The sequence below is a fragment of the Stegostoma tigrinum genome, chromosome 7, assembly GCF_030684315.1.
Source record: "Stegostoma tigrinum isolate sSteTig4 chromosome 7, sSteTig4.hap1, whole genome shotgun sequence".
NCBI lineage: Eukaryota > Metazoa > Chordata > Chondrichthyes > Orectolobiformes > Stegostomatidae > Stegostoma > Stegostoma tigrinum.
In genome coordinates, this window is record NC_081360.1 from 94,982,499 (window position 1) to 94,996,380 (window position 13,882).

The 13,882-nt window shown below is 45.5% G+C and overlaps 1 protein-coding gene across 2 annotated transcripts in view; it reads right to left on the reverse strand.

Moving 5' to 3' along the window:
- Nucleotides 1-13,882, reverse strand: part of LOC125454249 (contactin-associated protein-like 5) — a 974,390-nt gene that overhangs the window by 608,004 nt on the left and 352,504 nt on the right. The window lies entirely within an intron of this gene.

Here is a 13,882-nt window from a genome sequence, read left to right on the forward strand (position 1 = left end):
GGGAGATCTCACAGAGACTTATTAAATCTTAACAGGACTGAACAGGGCAGATACAGGGAAGATGTACCTGATGGTAGGTGTGTCCAGAGCCAGGGTCGCATTATGAGGATTCAGGGTAAACAATTTAGGACAGAGATGAGGAGACATTTCTTCATCCAAAGAGTGGTGAGCCTGTGGAATTCATTACCACAGGAATTAGTTGATGCCAACATATTGAATATATTCAAATGGTGACTAGATATAGCACTTGAGGCAATTGGAATCAAAGGTTATGGGGAGAAAGCAGGATGAGGCAATTGAGCTGGACAATCAGTCATAATTGCGAAGAATGGCACAGCAGGCTTGAAGGTGAATGGCCTCCTCCTGCTCCTATAGTCTATTTTTGTATGTTTCTACATAGCTGAGGCGTCACAAATGGTGCTGAACATTGTTCAATCATCAGCTAACCTCCCTACCTCAGATCTTATGACAGAGTGAAAGTCATTGATGACGCAGCAGAAGATAGTTGGGCCTAGGACACTACCTGAGGAACTCCTGCAGAGATGTCCTGCAGCTGAGATGACCGACCACCAATCACAGTCATGTCTTCTTTGCCAGGTATGACTGCAACCAATGGGTGTTTTCCCCGGTTTCTTACTGATTCCAATTTTGCTCTTTGATTTCATACTTGGTCAAATGTAGCCTTGATGTCAAGGGCAGTGACTCTCACCTCACTTCACTTCCTGGTGGGGTCACCCACAAGGCATGTTTCAGCTACACTATGTACTTGAGCATCAACTAAGGGGCAAACCATACAAGTCTGAAATGAAGAAGAATTTCTTCATTCAGAGACTTGTGAACCTGAGGAATTCTCTCCTACAGGAAGCTGATAGTTGAAGACAGAGCAGTAAACATTGTTAACAGAGTTCAGCAAGGCTTTTGACAAGATTCTATATGGCAGACTAGTTAGTGAGGTTAGACCATATGGGATTAAGGAGAGTTAGCCAATAGGATACAAAATTGGCTTAACAGTAGGAGAGAGAGACGGTGGTGGTAGAGGGTTGTCGTTCAGACTGAAGGCCTGTAACCAGTGATGTGCTGCAAGAATTAGTGCAGGATCCACCTAAATTATTTGGATTAGAATATAGGAGACAAGATTAATAAGTTTGCTGACCCCAAAATTGGTGCTATAGTGGACAGTGAAGAAGATTATCTCAGAGTACAGTGGCATCTTGGTCAACTGGGCCGATGGGCTGAGGAATGGCGCATGGAATTAAATTTAGATGAATGCAATGTGTTGCAATTTGGTTAGACAATCCAACGCAGGACTTAACACCGTTAACAGTAGGGCCCTGGGGAGTGTTGTTAAACAGACAGGCCTAGGGGTGCAGGACCACAGTTTCTTGAAAGTGGCATCACAGGTAGACAAGGTTGTGAAGAAGGTATTTGGCCTTCATCAGTGAGATCATTGAGTATGGGAGTTGGGATGTCATGTTACAACTGTATAAGACATTGTGAAGGTCACATTTGAGTACTGCATCCAATTCTGGTTGCCTTGCAAGATGAAGGATGTTATTAAACTGGAAAGGATACACAAAAGATTTACAAGCATATTACTGAGACAGGAGGATTCAAGTTATAGGGAGAGGTTGGATAGGCTGGGACTTTTTTCCATGGAACATGGGAAGCTGAGGGGTGTTCTTTTCGAGGTTAATAAAATCATGAGCAGCACAGGTAAGCCCCAGGCTAGATGAATCTAAAATTAAAGGACATAGGTTTAAGATGAGATGGGAAAGATTTAATAGGGACTTGAGGGGCAACATTTTCGCACAAGGTGGCGCGTATATAGAACAAGCTGCCAGAGGAAGTGATCCAGGCAGGTATATTAAAAAAAATAAAAGGCATTTGGATCGGTACATGGATGGGAAAGATTTAGAGGCATATGTGCCAAAAGCAGGCAAATAGGACTACTTCAGTTTGGGCAACCTGGTTGGCATGGATGAATTGAGTTGAAGGGTTTGTTTTCATGGTGTATGACTCTGTGGCTCTATAAACGTGCAGGAAAAGGGATGTGAGAAGTGTCTGATCAGCCATGATCCTATTGAATGGCAGAGCCAGCACAAGGGCTCGAATGGTCTACCGTTCCTATTCCTTATGGTCTTATAGACCCCCTGGGAAAGCTGAGAATCTTCACAGCAAATCCCAAATTGTGTACTCAATGCTCTCAATGATGAAGACCAAATGCCTTCTTCAAAACCTTGTCTACCTGTGATGCCACTTTCAAAGAACTATGGTCTGCACCCTGAAGTCTCTCTGTTAAACAATGCAAAGTTGCGTACTATCACGTGCCACTCCAGGAATTTTCACTTAAATCAGGCCTTACTATTTCAACCTGCTAAGCCTCTGTAATAGAGATAATGGGAACTGCAGATGCTGGAGATTCCAAGATAATAAAATGTGAGGCTGGATGAACACAGCAGGCCAAGCAGCATCTCAGGAGCACAAAAGCTGACGTTTCGGGCCTAGACCCTTCATCAGAGAGGGGGATGGGGGGAGGGAACTGGAATAAATAGGGAGAGAGGGGGAGGCGGACCGAAGATGGAGAGCAAAGAAGATAGGTGGAGAGGGTGTAGGTGGGGAGGTAGGGAGGGGATAGGTCAGTCCAGGGAAGACGGACAGGTCAAGGAGGTGGGATGAGGTTAGTAGGTAGCTGGGGGTGCGGCTGGGGGTGGGAGGAAGGGATGGGTGAGAGGAAGAACCGGTTAGGGAGGCAGAGACAGGTTGGACTGGTTTTGGGATGCAGTGGGTGGGGGGGAAGAGCTGGGCTGGTTGTGTGGTGCAGTGGGGGGAGGGGATGAACTGGGCTGGTTTAGGGATGCAGTGGGGGAAGGGGAGATTTTGAAACTGGTGAAGTCCACATTGATACCATATGGCTGCAGGGTTGACATGTCATCAAGAGAATGGGAGGGGGAGTGGAAATGGTTTGCGACTGGGAGGTGCAGTTGTTTGTTGCGAACTGAGCGGAGGTGATCATCATGGGCCTCCTGCACTGCCACAATGATGCCACCCGAAGGTTGCAGGAACAGCAACTCATATTCCGCCTGGGAACCCTGCAGCCATATGGTATCAATGTGGACTTCACCAGTTTCAAAATCTCCCCTTCCCCCACTGCATCCCTAAACCAGCCCAGTTCATCCCCTCCCCCCACTGCACCACACAACCAGCCCAGCTCTTCCCCCCCACCCACTGCATCCCAAAACCAGTCCAACCTGTCTCTGCCTCCCTAACCGGTTCTTCCTCTCACCCATCCCTTCCTCCCACCCCCAGCCGCACCCCCAGCTACCTACTAACCTCATCCCACCTCCTTGACCTGTCCGTCTTCCCTGGACTGACCTATCCCCTCCCTACCTCCCCACCTACACCCTCTCCACCTATCTTCTTTGCTCTCCATCTTCGGTCCGCCTCCCCCTCTCTCCCTATTTATTCCAGTTCCCTCCCCCCATCCCCCTCTCTGATGAAGGGTCTAGGCCCGAAACGTCAGCTTTTGTGCTCCTGAGATGCTGCTTGGCCTGCTGTGTTCATCCAGCCTCACATTTTATTATCTTTAAGCCTCTGTAATACTTCAATCTTTAGATGTGTCATTGCACTTTGGAGATTATACAAACTCCTCCTGTTCACAGCACTCCCTGCACCCTTGCAAAATCAGGGAGAAATCCTTTCAGAAGTGGGGGGGTCTGCCCCTCAAACTTCAAAGGATTTTCCTTGTGGCAATAATAGAAACACCTCATTTCACTGTGGTTCCACACAAGAGATGAGAGGGCATGTTCTGATGTCTTCAGCATCATCCATGACTGTTCAGAGAACCAAAAGTGAATGCTAATCATGAAGGCAGACTACAGAATTTATTCATTGCACTGTTATCAGCCAGGGAAATCTAATCAATGATAGTTCGCCTCCTAAAAAAAAATTCTCATTTCATATTGCAAGATTGCTATCTGAAAGGCTTTTAGAGGTGGACATTCCCTTATATGTTGTTGCTAATTGCCCTCGCGAATAAAGTAAATAGTAAGTATTACAAAAAAAAAGGAATACGGCAATTTCTGTTCATACTAAATCCGACAAGTTCTCTTCTACCATTCTATCACAACAGAGTAATCAGAAATTAACACTGCAAATGGGATGCAAATGAGACTTTAAAATGCATTTTTAAGCTTAATTAAAAGTCTGAGACAGAATTCACTTGTGTGGTTTGTTTGAGATCTCTCTTTCTCTCTTTCCTGCTGCAGATTTGAGGCTATGAAATGCCAAATAGTTTATTTTTTTTAATCAAGTGTAATATATTACCCATAAGTATCATTTCTCGGGGCTGTCAAATGCAATAAATGGCATTCATGTTATTCTGTGGCTGCGTCTGTCGGTTTAATATTTAGTTATTGCAGCAGCCACGGTCTTCTGTATGCGAAGGAAAAGAAAAGCTTGATTAAAGAGGATCTATCACATTGGTACAATGTACACCAGGTAATATAAGCAAGAATAAAATTAACAGCTGCCGTGACAAATATGGACTAATTAAAGAAAGTCAGTACAGATTTATTAAGGGCAATTTATGTTTGACTGTCTTGATTGATTTCTCAAAGGGAGAATAGGCAGCATGAATGAAGGTCTGTGCAGATGATGTTGAGCTGGGTATGATGGTCAGTGACACTGCAATTACCAAAAGAACTGCAGATGCTGTAAATGAGGAACAAAAACAAAGTTGCTGGCAAAGCTCAGCAGGTCTGGCAGCATCTGTGGAGGAGAAAACAGAGTTAACAGAACCGGTTCTGAGGAAGAGCCACTGGACCCGAAACGTTAACTCTGTTTTCTCCTCCGCAGATGCTGCCAGACCTGCTGAGCTTTGCCAGCAACTTTGTTTTTGACACTGCAATTACACTCACTGCGAGCCTCAAAGGAAGCTGGTGAGGCCACTTTTTGAATACTGCATTCAATTCTGGTCTCCCTGTCTGAGGAAAGATTTTGTGAAACTTGAAAGTTTTCAGAAAAGATTTACAAGGACGTTGCCAGGATTGGAGGATTTTCACAGAATCCCTACAGTGTGGAAGCAGGCCATTCAGCCCATCTCGCCCACACAGACCCTCTGTACAGCTTATCACCTTGACTCATCCTGTCCCTGTAGCTCAGCATTTCCCATGACTAATCCATCACATCCCAGGACACTGTGGAGAATTTAGCATGGTCCAGCCACTTAACCTGCAAATCTTTGAACTGTGTGAAGAATACAGAGAACCTGGAGAAGCCCACGCAGACACAGGGAGAATGTGCAAACTCCACACTGACAGTTGCCTGAGACTTGAATCAAACCCAGGTGCCTGAGGCTGTGAGGCAGCAGTACTAACCACTGAGCCACCATGCTGCCCTATTTAAGCTATATGGAAAAGCTGAATAGGCTGGGCTATTTTCCATGGAACATTGGAGGCCCAGCAGCGTCCTTATAGAGGTTTTTCTTTAATCTTAAGGGTTAAAATTGATGGGATTGAATGGCAATAAATCCCCAGCTTCTGATAATCTGCATCCCAAAGTACTTCAGGAAGTGGATCCAGAAAAAGTGCATGCAATGGTGCACATCTTACAGGATTCTCTAAACACTGGAACTGTTGCTACAGATTGGAGGGTGGCTAATGTCACTCCAATATTCAAAAAGGGAACAGAGAGAATACAAGGAATTAGAGATTAATAAACCGAACATCAATAGTGGGAAAAATTCTCAAATCCAGTGTCAAGGGCTTTATGGGAGTGCATTTTGAAAGCAGTGGTAGGATCAGGCAGAGTCAGCATGAATTTATAAAGGGGAAATCATGCTTGACAAATCTGTTGGAATTCTATGAAGATGTAAATAGTAGATTTGACAAGGGGGACCGAGTCGATGTGGTATATTTGGGCTTTAAGAAAGTGTTTGACAAAGTCCTGCATAAGAGATTAATGTGCAAGATTAAAGTGTATGGGATTGGGGAAAGTGTATTGAGGTCGATAGAAAACTGGTTGGCACAGAGGAAACAAAGTGTAGGAATTAAAGGGTCCTTTTCAGATTGGCAGGCAGTAACGAATGGGGCACCACAGGAATCAGTGCTGGGACTTCAGCTATTCACAATATATATTCATGATTTGGATGAGGAAACAAAATGTAACATCTCCAAGTTTGCAGATGACAACCAGTTTGGAGAGAGGGTGAACTGTGATGAGGATGCGGAGATCCTTCAGCACAATCTCGACAAGTTGCGTGAATAGGTAAATCAATGGCTAATGCAGTGTAATTTGGATAAATGTGAGGTTATTCACTTTGGAAGCAAAAACAAGGCAGCAGCTTACTACCTGAATGGCTGTAAATTGGAAGCAGGGAGTGTGAAGTGGGACCTGGGTGTCCTTGTGCACCAGTCGCTGAAAGTAAGCATGCAGGTGCAGCAGGCGGTAAAGAAGGCAAATGGTATGTGGCCTTCATTGTGAGAGGTTTCAAATACAGGAGCAGGGATGTGTTGTTACAGTTACACAGGGCCTTGGTGAGGCCACGGCTGGATATCGTGTGCAGTTTTGGTCACTTTTTCTGAAGAAGGATGCTTTTGCTCTGGAGGGAGTGCAGCAAAGGTTTACCAAGCTGACTCTGAGGATGGCGGGTCTGACGTATGAGAAGACATTAACTAAATTAGGATTGTTTTCGCTGGAGTTCAGACAAATGAGTGGGGATCTCATAGAGATTTGTAAAATTCTAACAAGACTGGACAGGGTAGATACAGGGAGGATGTACCTGATGGTGGGTGTGCCCAGAACCAGGGGTCACAGTATGAAGATTCAGGGTAGACAATTTAGGACGGAGATGAAGAGACATTTCTTCACTCAAAGAGTGGTGAATCTGTGGAATTCATTACCAATAATAAGTAGTTGATGCCAAAACACTGAATGTATTCAAGAGGCGGCTAGATGTAGCACTTGGGGTGAATGGGATCAAAGGTTATGGGGAGAAAGCAAGATTAGGTTATTGAGCTGGATGAGCAACCAGGATTATGATGAATGTCAGAGCTGGCTCACAGTGCTGAAATGCCTCATCCTGCTTCTAACTCCTATGTTTCTATAGAAAGGGTGAAATGTCAAGGCCTTTTTCCTAGGGTAGGCCAGTCCAAAACTAGAAAGCATATGATTAGATTCCTTACAGTGTGGAAACAGGCCCTTTGGCCCAACAAGTCCACACTGCTCCTTGAAGCATCCCACCCAGACCCATCCCCCTATAACCCACACATCTCTGAACACTGTGGACAATTTAGCATGGCCAATCCACCTAACCTGCACATCTTTCGACTGTGGGAGGAAACCAGAGCACCCGGAGGAAACCCCCGCAGACACGGGGAGAATGTGCAAACTCCACACAAACAGTCGCCTGAGGTGGGAATTGAACCCAGGTCCCTGGCGCTGTGAGACTGCAGAGCTAACCAATGAGCCACCGTGCCGCCCTAACTATTTAAACTGATAGGGGAAATTTCTAAAATTTCGAAAAGGAACCTCAGGAGCAACAATTTTCATGCAGATGGTGATGTGTGTATGAAATGGGGTGGAGGAGATAGTGAAGGCTGGTACAATTACAATATTTGAAGGCATCTGGATGGGCACATGAATAGGAAGGGCTTGGAGGGATATGGGCCAAATGCTTGCAGATGGGGCTAGATTTATTTGGGTTATCTGGTCAGCATGGATGAGTTGGTCTGAAGGATCTATTTCCGTGCTGTACATCTCTATGGCTTTATGACTCAATGCCCGCAAACGTATCTCTGCTGTGGACATCCCTTTTGCCAAAGCCAGGCTGAATATGGCTTCAAAGAGTTCTCTGGGCACTACATTAGTAAATACCATAAGCTCCCAGTCAAATTGGAGCATTTTCTGATACAGAGGGCCAGTAAATTAAATGCATTGAATCCTTTCACTTTTAACATTAAGATTTAATGGAATGAAATAAAAGTTTGGAGAATATATTATGATTAAAGTTGCAGATTAACTGTGACATACTTTAGAATAATTTTAAGTATTTCTTACGGCTGAAACATCTGGGATTCAAAATTATTTCTTTTTTTCTTTCAGGATCAGTTATGTTGTCCATTGGAATAATGAACACAGCAGTGTCAAAAACCCAGTCACAAGATATAATTTTTGTATAATTACTTTTATACTTCTGAGGAAGGGTCACTGGGCCCAAAATGTTAAGTCTAATTTCTCTCCACAGATGATGCCAGGAATGCCTAGCTCTTCCAGAAATTTCAGTTTCTATTACTTTTGTACACTTATTTTCCTTACAGTGCGACGAAGGTTGGGATTTTCAGAGTCTTCCTGAATCCATGATCTTTACAGTCAGGAGTTGGACACGCTCCCCACCTGAGGATTTCAGTTCTGAGGAAGGATCTCCGGACCTGAAACATTAACTCTGATGTTTTCTTCACAGGCACTGCCAGACCTGCTGAGCTTTTCTAGCAACTTCTGGTTTTGTTTCCAACTTTGGATTGTTTTGGATTCCAGCTCTTGGTAGTGAAAGGGGAGGGTGGGTGTGACTCACACAGACTGGAAAACCAAACTCAGAGTGCCACCTAAAGCCATGCTGAGGACAAGCAGACCTCCAAATTGGCTGTTCCAGAGCCCCTAAGTGTAGGAGTCAGAAACGCCGCATCTGCTCCCACGATAAGACATTCCACTCCCGCACATCCCAGATGTCCAAGTTCTTTAAGGACCGCAACTTTCCCCCCACGGTGATTGAGAACGCCCTTGACCGCGTCTCCCGCATCTCCCGCGACACATCCCTCACACCCCGCCCCCGCCACAACCGCCCCAAGAGGATCCCCCTCGTTCTCACACACCACCCTACCAACCTCCGGATACAACGCATTATCCTCCGACACTTCCGCCATTTACAATCCGACCCCACCACCCAAGACATTTTTCCATCCCCTCCCCTGTCTGCTTTCCGGAGAGACCACTCTCTCCGTGACTCCCTTGTTCGCTCCACACTGCCCTCCAACCCCACCACACCCGGCACCTTCCCCTGCAACCGCAGGAAATGCTACACTTGTCCCCACACCTCCTCCCTCACCCCCATCCCAGGCCCCAAGATGACATTCCACATTAAGCAGAGGTTCACCTGCACATCTGCCAATGTGGTATACTGCATCCACTGTACCCGGTGCGGCTTCCTCTACATTGGGGAAACCAAGCGGAGGCTTGGGGACCGCTTTGCAGAACACCTCCGCTCAGTTCGCAACAAACAACTGCACCTCCCAGTCGCAAACCATTTCCACTCCCCCTCCCATTCTCTTGATGACATGTCCATCATGGGCCTCCTGCACTGCCGTAATGATGCCACCCGAAGGTTGCAGGAACAGCAACTCATATTCCGCCTGGGAACCCTGCAGCCATATGGTATCAATGTGGACTTCACCAGTTTCAAAATCTCCCCTTCCCCCACTGCATCCCCAAACCAGCCCAGTTCATCCCCTCCCCCCACTGCACCACACAACCAGCCCAGCTCTTCCCCCCCACCCACTACATCCCAAAACCAGTCCAACCTGTCTCTGCCTCCCTAACCGGTTCTTCCTCTCACCCATCCCTTCCTCCCACCCCAAGCCGCACCCCCAGCTACCTACTAACCTCATCCCACCTCCTTGACCTGTCCATCTTCCCTGGACTGACCTATCCCCTCCCTACCTCCCCACCTACACCCTCTCCACCTATCTTCTTTACTCTCCATCTTCGGTCCGCCTCCCCCTCTCTCCCTATTTATTCCAGTTCCCTCCCCCCATCCCCCTCTCTGATGAAGGGTCTAGGCCCGAAACGTCAGCTTTTGTGCTCCTGAGATGCTGCTTGGCCTGCTGTGTTCATCCAGCCTCACATTTTATTATCTTGGAATCTCCAGCATCTGCAGTTCCCATGATCTCAGAAACGTAAGTAAGTAGGGTTGAACACTCTGGATTGGCAGGCATCATCAATTTGACACAAATTTTCATAGATGGAAGCCTTTTTCTCATTAATTCTAGGCTCTTTAACCATGCTTAAAGCAATAAATGCAAACTAAAAGAATCACTGTAGGTTGGATTGCTTTGATTGACAGGACATCTAGTGCAAGTTAGAAAACAGTTCACAATTTGAATAAAGTTCTTTGTTGGCATCCTGCCTCTATGAATTATCAGCTGAGATTCAAAATTTATCAACAAAACATTATTTCCGCAGGGGGTTCTAAATTCAGTTTGTTTGATCGCTTAAAGAGGCTATTGTTGTGTTAACTATCTTTGATGTCGTAGTTGAATAGAAGTCTGTTTGTTTTTATGAGACCATTTGAGGAGATGTGAATAGGTTCCATGAATGGAAGATTTTGTTTTCACTGCAATAAATGTATTATTGAAAGCTGCAGTAGAATATTAGACATTTGTTTATTTTTATCTCCACATGGGACAGGATTTCATGGAGTGCTGTCATTACCATTCTCACCTCTAGGGTCTGGGTGACACGCACATAATTCCATTGACAGTGTCTTACTGTGGGGAATGCTATTAATTTCTTTTGATTCATTCATAAGATGTAGGCATTGCTGAGCAATCCAGCATTTATTGCCTATCCCTAATTACCCAGAGGGCTATTAAGAGAAAACCACCCTGCTGTATGTCTGGAAACACAGGTAAGGACGGCAGGCTTTCTCAGAATCTTTACAGAATTGAAGCAGGCCATTTTGCCCATCAAGTCCAAACTGAACTTCCGAAGAGCATTTCACCCAGCCCTGCCCCATCCCTATAGCCTTGCTTTTCCAAGGGCTAATTCAACCTGCACCTCTCTGGGCACTACAGGGAAACTTAGTTGTAGCGAACCATTTAAACTGTGCATCTTTGGACTGTGGAAGGAAACTGGAACACCTAGAAGGAACCCACACAGACACGTGGAGAACATGCATACTTCACACAGGCAGTTACATGAGGCTGGAATTGAGCCAGGGTCCCTGGCCCTGGTTCACTAATCTCCAGAACTCAGTCGATATCCCAGTGAACTGAGTCAGACCTTTTTACCTGGCCACCTCAACATCACCCCACCTCTGTCATTTGTATGGGAGTTGGGACCCTGATTGTAGTTGTCCGTGATCTACCCATGTGAAGTTAGGAGTGGACCGGGACTGCTAGGTAGGAGATACGATTGGGACATTGGAAAATCCTTTAATACCTGATTTCAGCTTGCAAGAGGAAAATCCAACCTGACTCATTGGATTTCAGGATGAGAGGCGACACATTTCCAAAAATAAGTAACTCCATAAAACTCACAGGTTACACTGATTGTTAACAATCAGAATAACTTCATCTAAGCTTTTTATCTACAATTCAGCAGTGTCTTAAACATCAGATCACTGGGGAAATTAGGTTCCTTTGGCTGCACAGAAAATTGTTCTTTTCGTAAGCAAATCTTCATTGATCACCAAAGAAAATCAATTCCTAATGATGTGCCATGACTGATGGACAATAGCTGCACAAATTTAGTTTACAGTCAGCCATCTGATTTGTGGAACATAATTCAGGGCACGTGGGGTTCCATTCTGCACAGTTAAGTAAAAATACTGCCTTCAGTTATAAGAAACAATGTTCATTCTTTAAATCAGCTGAAATTAAATTTTAAAAATACCATTAGAAGGCAGAATACCTGCAAGACTGAGTTATAAGACTTCTCTTTACCAGTGGAATATGGCAATTCAAAATGCTTACCCATTCCTGTGGAAACTAAAATAAACTAAAAAGTCACCATCTCGCACTCGACCCTTCTCTGGCCTGCAAATTGGGTTTTTATCTATTGTAAACTTTCGTTCTTACCTCTGTTTTATGAGGGTAGCTCCAAACTTTCCTCTCTAGTTTCATCTTGGCTTAGATGCTGCAAGAGGGTTCTTTGTGGCGCAGTGGCAGTTTTCCTACCTCTGAGCCAGAAGGTCCAGATTCAAGGCCCAGCTGTTCCAGATGAGTGTAACAAATTCTCTGAACAGGTTGCTTTGAAAATACCCACACTTTATGATGCATTCCTTACACGGAGTTGCCTCTCTCGACCTGGGGTTGTAAGTAGCAATTTACTTTAAAAGTCATAGAATCCCTACTTTGTGGAAAGAGGCCATTTGGCCCATTAAGTCTGCACGGACCATTCAAAGAGCATCTCAGTTCGAGCAAGGGCCCTACCGTGTCCCCATAACCCTGCATTTACCAAAGTTGACTCAGCGAGCCTGCACATTCCTGGACGATATTGGGCAATTTAGCGCAGCAAATTTATTTAACCCACACATCTTTGGACTGTGGGAGGAAAGCAGAGCACTTGACCGAAACCCATGCAGACTCAGGGAGAATGTGCAAACTCCACATAGACAGTCGTCCAAGGCTGGGGTCAAACCTGGGTACCTGGCATATTGAGGCAGCAGTGCTAAACACCAAGCCGCAGTGCCACCCCTAATCTCAAACAGGTTTACTTATCAGACAAAATAATGACCTGCAGTCTCTCAAGGTGTTAGAAAGGATTCTGAGGGATAGGATTTATGACCATCTGGAAGAGCATGGCTTGATTAAATGCAGTCAACACGGCTTTGTGAGGGGGAGGTCATGCCTCACAAACCTTATCGAGTTCTTTGAGGATGTGACTAGAAAAGTTGATGAGGGTCGAGCTGTGGATGTGGTGTATATGGACTTCAGTAAGGCATTTGATAAGGTTCCCCATGGTAGGCTCATTCAGAAGGTCAGGAGGAATGGGATACAGGCGAACTTAGCTGTCTGGATACAGAATTGGCTGGCCAACAGAAAACAGCGAGTGGTAGTAGAAGGAAAATATTCTGCCTGGAAGTCAGTGGCAAGTGGTGTTCCACAGGGCTCTATCCTTGGGCCTCTACTGTTTGTAATTTTTATTAATGACTTGGATGAGGGGATTGAAGGATGGGTCAGCAAGTTTGCAGACGACACAAAGGTCGGAGGTGTCGTTGACAGTGTAGAGGGCTGTTGTAGGCTGCAGCGGGACATTGACAGGATGCAGAGATGGGCTAAGAGGTGGCAGTTGGAGTTCAACCTGGATAAATGCGAGGTGATGCATTTTGGAAGGTCGAATTTGAAAGCTGAGTACAGGATTAAGGATAGGATTCTTGGCAGTGTGGAGGAACAGAGGGATCTTGGCGTGCAGATACATAGATCCCTTAAAATGGCCACACAAGTGGACAGGGTTGTTAAGAAAGCATATGGTGTTTTGGCTTTCATTAGCACATGGGATTGAGTTTACGAGTCGTGAGATCTTGTTGCAGCTCTATAAAACTTTGGTTAGACCGCACTTGGAATACTGCGTCCAGTTCTGGTCGCCCTATTATAGGAAAGATGTGGATGGTTTGGAGAGGGTTCAGAGGAGGTTTACCAGGATGCTGCCTGGACTGGAGGGCTTATCTTATGAAGAGAGGTTGACTGAGCTCGGACGTTTCTCATTGGAGAAAAGGAGGAGGAGAGGGGTCCTAATTGAGGTATACAAGATAATGAGAGGCATAGATAGAGTTGATAGCCAGAGACTATTTCCCAGGGCAGAAATGGCTAACACGAGGGGTCATAGTTTTAAGCTGGTTGGAGGAAAATATAGAGGGGATGTCAGAGGCTGGTTCTTTACACAGAGAGTTGTGAGAGCATGGAATGTGTTGTCAGCAGCAGTTGTGGAAGCAAGGTCATTGGAGACATTTAAGAGACTGCTGGACATGCATATGGTCACAGAAATTTGAGGGTGCATACATGAGGATCAATGGTCGGCACAACATCGTGGGCTGAAGGGCCTGTTCTGTGCTGTACTGTTCTATGTTCTATGTTCTATGTTCTAGTTACAGAGCAACGCACGCACACAT